General features: G+C 39.9%; 1 non-coding gene across 1 annotated transcript; it reads right to left on the bottom strand.

Annotated features, from left to right (window-relative positions):
• Positions 1 to 3,035: 3,035 nt before the first annotated feature.
• On the bottom strand, positions 3,036 to 3,143 carry LOC112787379 (small nucleolar RNA R71). Its single transcript, XR_003194795.1, has one exon. It is a non-coding gene; the product is annotated as a small nucleolar RNA R71 (small nucleolar RNA).
• Between the last annotated feature and the right edge of the window lie 8,980 nt (positions 3,144 to 12,123).

Here is a 12,123-nt window from a genome sequence, read left to right as displayed (position 1 = left end):
TGGCGTAAGCTAGAATGATGGCGGCATTCAAGAGAATCCGGAAGGTCTAAACCTTGTCTGTGGTATTCTGAGTAGGATTCAATGATTGAATGACTGTGACGAGCTTCAAACTCGCGATTGTTGGGCGTTAGTGACAGACGCAAAAGGAGGGTGAATCCTATTCCAGCATGATCGAGAACCGACAGATGAATAGCCGTGCCGTGACAGGGTGCGTGAGCATATTATTCACTGAGAGGAGGGGATGTAGCCACTGACAACGGTGATGCCCTTGCATACAGCCAGCCATGGAAAGGAGTAAGACTGATTGGATGAAGATAGCAGGAAAGCAGAGGTTCAGAGGAACGAAAAGCATCTCCATTCGCTTATCTGAAATTCCTACCAATGATTTACATAAGTATCTTTATCCCTATTTTATTATATAATATTCGAAAACACCATTATCCATTTATATTCGCCTGACTGAGATTTACAAGGTGACCATAGCTTGCTTCATACCAACAATCTCCGTGGGATTCGACCCTTACTCACGTAAGGTATTACTTGGACGACCCAGTGCACTTGCTGGTTAGTTGTATCGAAGTTGTGACAATTATGCACCAAGTTTTTGGCGCCGTTGCCGGGGATTGTTTGAGTTTTCGGCAAGCTTTTGGTCCGGTAACATCAGTGCCAGATTCCCTTTTGATCCGGCAACAGCACCAAGTTTTTGGCGCCGTTGCCGGGGATTGTTCGAGTTTGGACAACTGACGGTTCATCTTGTTGCTCAGATTAGGTAATTTTCTTTTTGTCTTGTTTTCAAAAAATTTTTCAAAAATCTTTCAAAAATTCTTCCTTTGTTTTCGAAAAAAAAAAATTTTAAAAATAAAAATATTTTCAAAAATATATTTTCCTTTCAGAATTTTTAAGAATGAATTCTAGTGTTTCATGGAGCATGTTGAAGCCTGGCTGGCTGTAAAGCCATGTCTCAATTCTTATACTCAAGAAAAGAGCTTCTTTATCTTTCTTAGCCAATTGGCTGTTGAATGTAAGGAATGTCAGGCGTGTCATGTCTGAGTTACATACTAAAGCTTGGCTGGCTATTAAGCCATGCCTGACCCTTTGATTGGAGCTTTAAGACTAACATGGCAAGATTCCTGGAATTCATATTAAAAATTTTGAAATCCTTATTTTTATTTTTCACAATAATTTTCAAAAAAAATAATAATAAATAAAAATACAAAAAAATTAGAAAATCATAAAAATCAAAAATATTTTTGTGTTTCTTGTTTGAGTCTTGAGTCATGTTATAAGTTTGGTGTCAATTGCATATGCATCTTGCATTTTTTTCGAAAATATCATGCATTAATAGTGTTCTTCATGATCTTCAAGTTGTTCTTGGTAAGTCTTCTTGTTTGATCTTGATGATTTTTTGTTTTGTGTCTTTTCACGTTTATCATATGCATTCTTGAATTCTTAGTGTCTAAGCATTAAAGAATTCTAAGTTTGGTGTTTTGCATGTTTTCTTTGCATTAAAAATTTTTAAAAATATGTTCTTGATGTTCATCATGACATTCAAAGTGTTCTTGGTATTCATCTTGACATTCATAGCATTCTTGCATGCATTCATTGTTTTGATCTAAAAATTTCATGCATTGCATAATTTTCATGTTTTTCATAAAAATTTCAAAAATTAAAAAAAAATATATCTTTCCCTTTTTCTCTCATCAAATTCGAAAATTTGAGTTGACTTTTTCAAAAGTTTTTAAAATCAAATTGTTTCTTATGAGTCAAATCAAATTTTCAATTTGAAAATCTTATCTTTTTCAAAATCTTTTTCAAAAATTAAATCTTTTTCAAAATTCTTAGTTATTTTCGAAAATTTCAAAAATATTTTTCAAAAATCTTTTTCTTATTTTTATATAAAATTTTCGAAAATAACTAATCAATTAATGTTTTGATTCAAAAATTTCAAGATTGTTACTTACTTGTTAAGAAAGATTCAAACTTTAAGTTCTAGAATCATATCTTGTGATTTCTTGTGAATCAAGTCATTAATTGTGATTTTAAAAATCAAATCTTTTTCAAAAACTAATTTCTATCATATCTTTTCAAAAATATCTACTTATCTTATCTTTTTCAAAAAAATATCTTCTCAAAATATCTTTTCTAACTTCCTAACTTCTTATCTTTTCAAAATTTGTTTCAACTAACTAACTAACTTTTTGTTTGTTCCTTAACTTTTTCAAAACTACCTAACTAATTCTCTCTCTCTCATTTTTCGAAAATATCTTCCCCCTTTTTCAAAATTTCTTTTTAATTTATTAATTATTTTAATTTTTAAATCTTAATTTTCGAAAATTACTAACATTTTTCAAAAACTATTTTCAAAAATCACTAACTCTTTTTCAAAAATTATTTTCGAAAATTCTCTTCTCTCTCATCTCCTTCTATTTTTTTTTTATTTATTCATCTACTAACATCTCTCCCTCATTCAAAAAAAAAAGGATCTCTATTATTATTATTTTTCTGTGCCTTTTTCTTTGTCATATGAGCAGGAGCAAGGACAAGAATATTCTTGTTGAAGCAGATCCAGAACCTGAAAGGACTCTGAATTACAACTAACCAGTAAGCACCTGTTAGGAATTTTCAAACAAGAAGAGGAGATGGCAGCCGAAAATAATAATAATGCAAGGAGGATGCTTGGTGACTTTACTGCACCTAATTCCAATTTACATGGAAGAAGCATCTCCATTCCTGCCATTGGAGCAAACAAATTTGAGCTGAAACCTCAATTAGTTTCTCTGATGCAGCAGAACTGCAAGTTTCATGGACTTCCATCTGAAGATCCTTTTCAGTTCTTAACTGAATTCTTGCAAATATGTGATACTGTTAAGACTAATGGAGTAGATCCTGAAGTCTACAGGATCATGCTTTTCCCTTTTGCTGTAAGAGACAGAGCTAGATTATGGTTGGATTCTCAACCCAAAGACAGCCTGAACTCTTGGGATAAGCTGGTCACGGCTTTCTTAGCCAAGTACTTTCCTCCTCAAAAGCTGAGCAAGCTTAGAGCTGATGTTCAAACCTTCAGACAGAAAGAAGGTGAATCCCTCTATGAAGCTTGGGAAAGATACAAACAGTTGACCAAAAAGTGTCCTTCTGACATGCTTTCAGAATGGACCATCCTGGATATATTCTATGATGGTTTTATCTAAGCTATCAAAGATGTCACTGGACACTTCTGCAGGTGGATCCATTCACCTGAAGAAAACGCCTGCAGAAGCTCAAGAACTCATTGACATGGTTGCTAATAACCAGTTCATGTACACTTCTGAAAGGAATCCTGTGAGTAATGGGACGCCTATGAAGAAGGGAGTTCTTGAAGTTGATACTCTGAATGCCATATTGGCTCAGAATAAAATATTGACTCAGCAAGTCAATATGATCTCTCAGAGTCTGCATGGAATGCAAGCTGCATCCAACAGTACTCAAGAGGCTTCTTATGAAGAAGAAGCTTATGATCCTGAGAACCCTGCAATAGCAGAGGTGAATTACTTAGGTGAACCTTATGGAAAAACCTATAACTCAACATGGAGAAATCATCCAAATTTCTCATGGAAGGATCAAAAGCCTCAACAAGGCTTTAATAATGGTGGAAGAAACAGGTTTAGCAATAGCAAGCCTTTTCCATCATCAACTCAGCAACAGACAGAGAACTCTGAACAAAATGCTTCTAATTTAGCAAACTTAGTCTCTGATCTATCTAAGGCCACTGTAAGTTTCATGAATGAAACAAGATCTTCTATTAGAAATCTGGAAGCACAAGTGGGCCAGCTGAGTAAAAGGATCACTGAAATCCCTCCTAGTACTCTCCCAAGCAATACAGAAGAGAATCCAAAAGGAGAGTGCAAGGCCATTGACATAAGCGCCATGGCCAAACCTGTGAGGAGAGGAGAGGACATGGATCCCAAGGAGGAAGACCTCCTGGGACGTCCAGTGATCAATAAGGAGCTTCCTTCTGAGGAATCAAAGGACTCTGAGGCTCATCTAGAGACCATAGAGATCCCATTGAACCTCCTTATGCCCTTCATGAGCTCTGATGAGTATTCCTCTTCTGAAGAGAATGAGGATGTTACTGAAGAGCAAACTGCCAAGTTTCTTGGTGCAATCATGAAGCTAAATGCCAAATTATTTGGCATTGATACTTGGGAAGTTGAACCTCCCTTGTTCATCAATGAACTAAGTGATCTGGATCAACTGACATTGCCTCAGAAGAGACAGGATCCTGGAAAGTTCATAATACCCTGTACCATAGGCACCATGATCTTTAAGGCCCTGTGTGACCTTGGTTCAGGAATAAACCTCATGCCCTCTCTGTAATAGAGAAACTGGGAATCTATGGGGTGCAAGCTGCTAAAATCTCATTAGAGATGGCAGACAGCTCTAGAAAACAGGCTTATGGACAAGTAGAGGACGTGTTAGTAAAGGTTGAAGGCCTTTACATCCCTGCTGATTTCATAGTCCTGGATACTGGAAAGGAAGAGGATGAATCCATCATCCTAGGAAGACCTTTCCTGGCCACAGCAAGAGCTGTGATTGATGTTGACAGAGGTGAAATATTCCTTCAATGGAATGAGAACTCCCTTGTGTTTAAAACTCAAGGATCTCCCTCTGCAACCATGGAGAGGAAGCAGAAAAAGCTTCTCTCCAAGCAGAGTCAACTAGAGCCCCCACAGTCAAACTCTAAGTTTGGTGTTGGGAGGCCACAACCAAACTCTAAGTTTGGTGTTGAACTCCCATATCCAAACTCTAAGTTTGGTGTTGGAGAGTCTCAACAAAGCTCTGCACATCTGTGAGGCTCCATGAGAGCCCACTGTCAAGCTATTGACATTAAAGAAGTGCTTGTTGGGAGGCAACCCAATGTTTATCTAATTCTTATTTTTATTATTTTTCATGTTTTCTTAGGTTCATGATCATGTGGAGTCACAAAATAAACAAAAAAAAATCAAAAACGGAATCAAAAACAGCAGAAGAAAAATCACACCCTGGAGGAGCATCTGTCTGGCGTTCAAACGCCAAAACAGAGCATAGTTCTGGTGCTGAACGCCCAGAATGGGAGCATCCTGGCGCTGAACGCCCAGAACAAGCATGGTTCTGGCGTTCAACGCCAGAAATGGCAGCAAAGGGGCGTTGAACGCCCAAAATGGGCACCAACCTGGCGCTGAACGCCCAGAGTTGTGTGCAAGGGCATTTTACATGCCTAAATTGGTGCAGGGATGTAAATGCCTTGACACCTCAGGATCTGTGGACCCCACAGGATCCCCACCTACCTCATCATCTCTCTTTCCATTCATGATCATCCCTTCTGTTTTCCGAATACACACTCCCATCCATCTCCTCCATATCTTCTTCTTATTCTTCTATTCTTTCTTCTTTTGCTCGAGGGCGAGCAACATTCTAAGTTTGGTGTGGTAAAAGCATAGCTTTTTTGTTTTTTTCCATAACCATTGATGGCACCTAAGGCCAGAGAAACCTCTAGAAAGAGGAAAGGGAAGACAAAAGCTTCCATCAAGGGTCTATAGCTCAGTGGTAGAACATTTGACTGCAAATCAAGAAATCCCTGAGATACCTTAGGGGATACATTTTCTTCCACACAATTATTGGAAGCAACTAAGGGTGGAACATCAAGAGCACTCCATCATCCTTCATGAAATCAGAGAAGATCTAAAAGCAATGAAGGAGGAGCAGCAAAGACAAGGAAGAGACATAGAAGAGCTCAAGGACATCACTAAGGTGGACTCATTCCTTGTTCTTACTTTCTCTGTTTTTCATTTTCTATGTTATGTGCTTATCTATGTTTGTGTCTTCATTACATGATCATTAGTAGTTAGTAACTTTGTCTTAAAGTTATAAATGTCCTATGAATCCATCACCTCTCTTAAATGAAAAATGTTTTAATTCAAAAGAACAAGAAGTACATGAGTTTCGAATTCATCCTTGAACTTAGTTTAATTATATTGATGTGGTGACAATGCTTCTTGTTTTCTGAATGTATTCTTGAACAGTGCATATGTCTTTTGAAGTTGTTGTTTAAGAATGTTAAATATGTTGGCTCTTGAAAGAATGATGACTAGGAGACATGTTATTTGATAATCTGAAAAATCATAAAAATGATTCTTGAAGCAAGAAAAAGCAGCAAAGAACAAAGCTTGCAGAAAAAAAAAATTTGGGCGAAAAAAAAAATTTTTAGAAAGAAAAAGAAAAAAGCAAGCAGAAAAAGCCAAAGCTCTTAAAACCAAGAGGCAAGAGCAAAAAGCCAATAACCCTTAAAACCAAAAGGCAAGGGAAATAAAAAGGATCCCAAGGCTTTGAGCATCAGTGGATAGGAGGGCCTAAAGGAATAAAATCCTGGTCTAAGCGGCTAAACCAAGCTGTCCCTAACCATGTGCTTATGGCGTGTAGGTGTCAAGTGAAAACTTGAGACTGAGCGGTTAAAGTCAAGGTCCAAAGAAAAAAAAGAGTGTGCTTAAGAACCCTGGACACCTCTAATTGGGGACTTTAGCAAAGCTGAGTCACAATCTAAAAGGGTTCACCCAATTATGTGTCTGTGGCATTTATGTATCCGGTGGTAATACTGGAAAACAAAGTGCTTAGGGCCACGGCCAAGACTCATAAAGAAGCTGTGTTCAAGAATCATCATACTGAACTAAGAGAGTCAATAACACTATTCGAAATTTGAAGTTCCTATAGATGCCAATCATTCTGAACCTCAATAGATAAAGTGAGATGCCAAAACTATTCAAGAGGCAAAAAGCTATAAGTCCCGCTCATATGATTGAAGCTCTGTTTCATTGATAGTTTGGAATTTATAGTATATTCTATTCTTTGTATCCTATTTTGATTTTCAGTTGCTTGGGGACAAGCAACAATTTAAGTTTGGTGTTGTGATGAGCGGATAATTTATACGCTTTTTGACATTGTTTTTAGTATGTTTTTAGTAGGATCTAGTTACTTTTAGGGATGTTTTTAATAGATTTTGTGTTAAATTCACATTTCTGGACTTTACTATGAGTTTGTGTGTTTTTCTATGATTTCAGGTATTTTCTGGCTGAAATTGAGGGACTTGAGCAGAAATCAGATTCAAAGGTTGAAAAAGGACTGCTGGTGCTGTTGGATTCTGACCTCCTTTCACTCAAAGTAGATTTTCTGGAGCTACAGAACTCGAAATGGCGCGCTTCCAATTGCTTTGGAAAGTAGACATCCAGGGCTTTCCAGAAATATATAATAGTCTATACTTTGGCCAAGAATTGACGACGTAAACTGGCGTTCAACGCCAGCTTTCTACCCAAATCTGGCGTCCAGCGCCAGAAAAGGATCCAAAACCAGAGTTGAACGCCCAAACTGGCACAAAAACTGGCGTTCAACTCCACAATTGGCCTCTGCACGTGCAACACTTAAGCTCAGCCCAAACACACACCAAGTGGGCCCCGGAAGTGGATTTATACATCAAATACTTACTCATGTAAACCCTAGTAGCTAGTTTATTATAAATAGGACCTCTTACTATTGTATTAGGCATCTTTGGATTACCTTATGATCCTTTGATCACGTTTTGGGGGCTGGCCATCTCGGCCATGCCTGGACCTTCACTTATGTATTTTTAACGGTAGAGTGTCTACACTCCATAGATTAAGGTGTGGAGCTCTGCTGTTCCTCAAAGATTAATGCAAAGTACTACTGTTTTCTATTCAATTCATCTTATTTCGCTTCTAAGATATCCATTCGCACCCAAGAACGTGATGAAGGTGATGATTATGTGTGACGCTCATCACCATCTCCCCTATGAACACGTGCCTGACAAACACTTCTGTTCTACATGAATTAAGCTAGAATGAGTATCTCTTAGATCTCCTAACCAGAATCTTCGTGGCGTAAGCTAGAATGATGGCGGCATTCAAGAGAATCCGGAAGGTCTAAACCTTGTCTGTGGTATTCTGAGTAGGATTCAATGATTGAATGACTGTGACGAGCTTCAAACTCGCGATTGTTGGGCGTTAGTGACAGACGCAAAAGGAGGGTGAATCCTATTCCAGCATGATCGAGAACCGACAGATGAATAGCCGTGCCGTGACAGGGTGCGTGAGCATATTATTCACTGAGAGGAGGGGATGTAGCCACTGACAACGGTGATGCCCTTGCATACAGCCAGCCATGGAAAGGAGTAAGACTGATTGGATGAAGATAGCAGGAAAGCAGAGGTTCAGAGGAACGAAAAGCATCTCCATTCGCTTATCTGAAATTCCTACCAATGATTTACATAAGTATCTTTATCCCTATTTTATTATATAATATTCGAAAACACCATTATCCATTTATATTCGCCTGACTGAGATTTACAAGGTGACCATAGCTTGCTTCATACCAACAATCTCCGTGGGATTCGACCCTTACTCACGTAAGGTATTACTTGGACGACCCAGTGCACTTGCTGGTTAGTTGTATCGAAGTTGTGACAATTATGCACCAGCACGCGTTCGCGTCGTCCATGCGTTCGCGTCGCTGCCTTTTCTTCAGAACTCCATTTTTGTGTTTTCCTTCCATTTTTGTGTGTTTCCTTTTTCTCCTTTAAGCCATTCCTGCCCTATGAGATCTGAAAATACTTAACACACACATCACGGCATCGAATGATAATAAAGGATAATTAAATTTAGTAATTTTAAAGCATAGGAAACATGTAACTTACATGAATAAGTGGGTGAAGAATTGATAAAACACTCAATTTGGGCACAAAATATATCATAAAATATGGGTTTATCAGTAGCCATGGGAGTACTTTGAGTGTCCAATTGTTGGGAAGCTAATCGATTTACTACCTCGGTCAAGGCAGCCATGAATTCTAGTACTCCCCTTTTCATCTCTCTTTGCCCTTGAAGAAGAACAGCAAGAGTGTCATGCATTGAAGATTGAGGTGGATATCAGGGCTCATTACTTGGGAGTAAAGGTTCATGATTAGAGGGTGGTTCAACATAATAAGGATGTGGCGGTTCAACACTCTCCATCTTTTCCACCTGTTGCACAACACACTTCAATCATTGGTTTTCATGTTGAGATTCTTTAGCCATAAGAGCTTCGTGTGCTCTTCGGCATACCACTCGCTCCAATTGATGAATGGTTGCTTGAAATCGATCCATTGTTTCCTTGAGACGATCCTTTGATTCTTGTTCTGCTCGGATTGCATGATTAGGATCATATGGCTCTTGGGTTGATGGATATGGACATGGTGTATATGGAGGTGGTGGTTCTTGGGAGTAATTGGGTTGAAATTGGGGTGGTTCTATGTATGGTTCATGTTCATACCCTAGGTCGAGCTGTACGACCCGGGCTGCTTGAAGACAAAGCGACCGACCTGTTCAAGTCTAGAATACACGATCTCTTCTTAAAGAGGTTGGCCAAATCGACAATAGAGGCCCAAAACATGCCCAAGTAAAGGAACGTGACCCATATCCAGAGGCAGCCCAAGCCTAGAAGGATAAGGGCGGTTCCCTTAAAGATAAAGACGACTTCACTCAAAGATAAGATAAGATAAGATAACTATCTTATCCTCAAAAAGATCACTCTACAACCATTATAAATACACTGGAGCACCCAGGTATAACTCATACTCTGATTCTAGTAAAAACCTGCTTAATACCCTTGCTAACTTAAGAATCGGAGCCCCTTGCAGGTACCACCACGCTCCGGTGACAAAGGATCAGCAGCATAGCCAGTCAAACAAGTCGGACACGACCGCTCCGGCTACCACCCACCAGCCGGACACGTCAACTACGACCAGTACAGAAGATCTCATCCCAGATCGGCCTACAGTTTCAGGTAACCCTCTGAACATTGGCGTCGTTGCCGGGAACCTGGAAGTCATCCCATCATCATGGCGGACAACCTTGACAACGACCACAACTCTGATTTGGAGAACAGAACGCCACATAAGAACGCGGAGGTCACACTAGACGATACTTCTCAACCTAAGAAAGACAAGAATTCACTAAACACGAGAGCCATGGAGGCACTTCAATATCGCCTAAAACAACTCGAAAAAGAGGTCGAGTATCAACGGGAAGCCGAGAGAGACCTACGAAGGGAAGTTAGGTGACGCTGCGAGTTGGAGGACAAACTCCTAAAGCTCGAAGCTGATCTCTAAACTAAAACTACTTGATCCAGCCACGAAGATAGCTCCCGCAAGGACCAAAACTCATTCACTAAAGAAATCATGAAGGCCAAAATCCTAAAAGACTTCAAACCTCCCGACATGACTCTGTATGATGGCACATTAGATTCCAGCCATCATCTCAGTAATTTCAGAAATAGAATGTATCTCACCGATGCGTCAAATGCAACTCGGTGCAAAGCCTTCCCGACTACCTTGACGAAGACAGCAATTAAATGGTTCGACAATCTGCCTCCCAGATCCATCTCCAGCTTTGACAACTTAGCCAAAAAGTTTCTAGCCAGATTCTCCATCCAGAAGGACAAAACTAAACATGCCCCAAGCCTACTAGGGATGAAGCAAGGAGATCGAGAAAGTCTTCGTGGCTACATGGAAAGATTCAACAAAGCATCTCTGGACATACAAAGCCTACCAACAGAAGCAGCCATTATGGGTCTCATCAATGGCTTACAAGAAGGACCTTTTAGTCACTCCATATAGAAAAACATCCCACATCCCTGAATGAAGTGCAAGAACGAGCAGAAAGGTACATCAATATGGAGGAAAACTCCCGACTAGGAGAGGCCTCAAAGTCCGAATTCTCCTACTCCTCCCGAGATAAGGATAAAGAATCCAAGAAAAAAGATCAGCATGGAGAAAAAATCAAGAAATACCACAATTACACCCCTCTTCGGGTGTCTCTTGTAGATGTTTATCGAGAAGTATGTCACACTGAACAGATACCCCCACCTCGACCACTCAAAAGCAAGAAAGGAGGAGGAAATCAGACAGAATACTGTGAATACCATCGAATCAGTGGACATCCCACCAATGAGTTCTTTGATTTAAAGAATGTCATAGAAAAGTTAGTAAGAGAATGGAGACTAGATCGGTACTTAGCCAGCAAAGTAGATGAACCAACAAAAAGAAGAAGGGACGAAGAGGTCGGACGAACTGAATGACCACCTCGTACCCCAGAGAGATATGTCCACATGATACACGGAGGATTTGCGGGAGGAGGAATCTCCAAAACATCTCGCAAAAGACATCTGAAAGAAGTATATCATGTCGAGGGAGGAGAAGGAGCACCCGACCTCCCCGCTATCACCTTCACCAAAGAGGACGCAGCTGGCATCATCTCGGGACATGACGATCCATGGTCATCACTATCAGATTGGCCAACGCTAATCTCCACCGCACACTGGTGGACCAGGGAAGCTCAGCTGACATACTGTTCAAAACCGCCTTCGACAAACTCGGCCTGGAGGAAAAAGAACTCAGAGCATATCCGAACAGCCTATTCAGGCTAGGAGACACTCCAATTCAACCACTTGGATACATCTCACTGCACACAACCTTTAGAAAAGAAAACCGGTCAAGGACACTCAACATAGACTACATCGTGGTCGACGTGAGTACAGCCTACAACGCCCTGATAGGTCGGACAACGCTAAATCAGCTCGGTGCAGTAGTCTCGACTCCACATCTATGCATGAAGTTTCCAACTATAGAAGGGATCGCTACAATAAAATCAGACCAGAAGACAGCTGATAAACCACTATTTTATGGTTTGTATTGTGCTTAATTGTGTGGTTCTATCATGATCCTTACCCACTTATTCATTAAATTAGCATGAAATTATAATTCCTTCCTGAATTTATAACATGTTTGAAAACTTCTTCCTAGAGACTTTAATTATGTAATTTTTATTCTCCTTTATTTCATTCAATGCCGTGATCTGTGTGTTGAGTGTTTTAGACTTTATAGGGCATGAATGAGTTGGAGATTGGAAAGGAAGCTAGGAAAAATGGAAGGAACACAAGAATTTGAAGAGATAACCAGCGAGAAGTGACGCGGTCGCATGGCTCACGCGACCGCGCGAAGGAGGGCAAATCACAGTGACGCGGCCACATGGCTCACGCGGCCGCGCGAATTGGGAAAGCTAAAGC

Source organism: Arachis hypogaea, chromosome 20 (assembly GCF_003086295.3).
Source record: "Arachis hypogaea cultivar Tifrunner chromosome 20, arahy.Tifrunner.gnm2.J5K5, whole genome shotgun sequence".
NCBI classification, from domain to species: Eukaryota; Viridiplantae; Streptophyta; class Magnoliopsida; order Fabales; family Fabaceae; genus Arachis; species Arachis hypogaea.
This window is presented reverse-complemented; position numbering and strand designations above follow the sequence as displayed.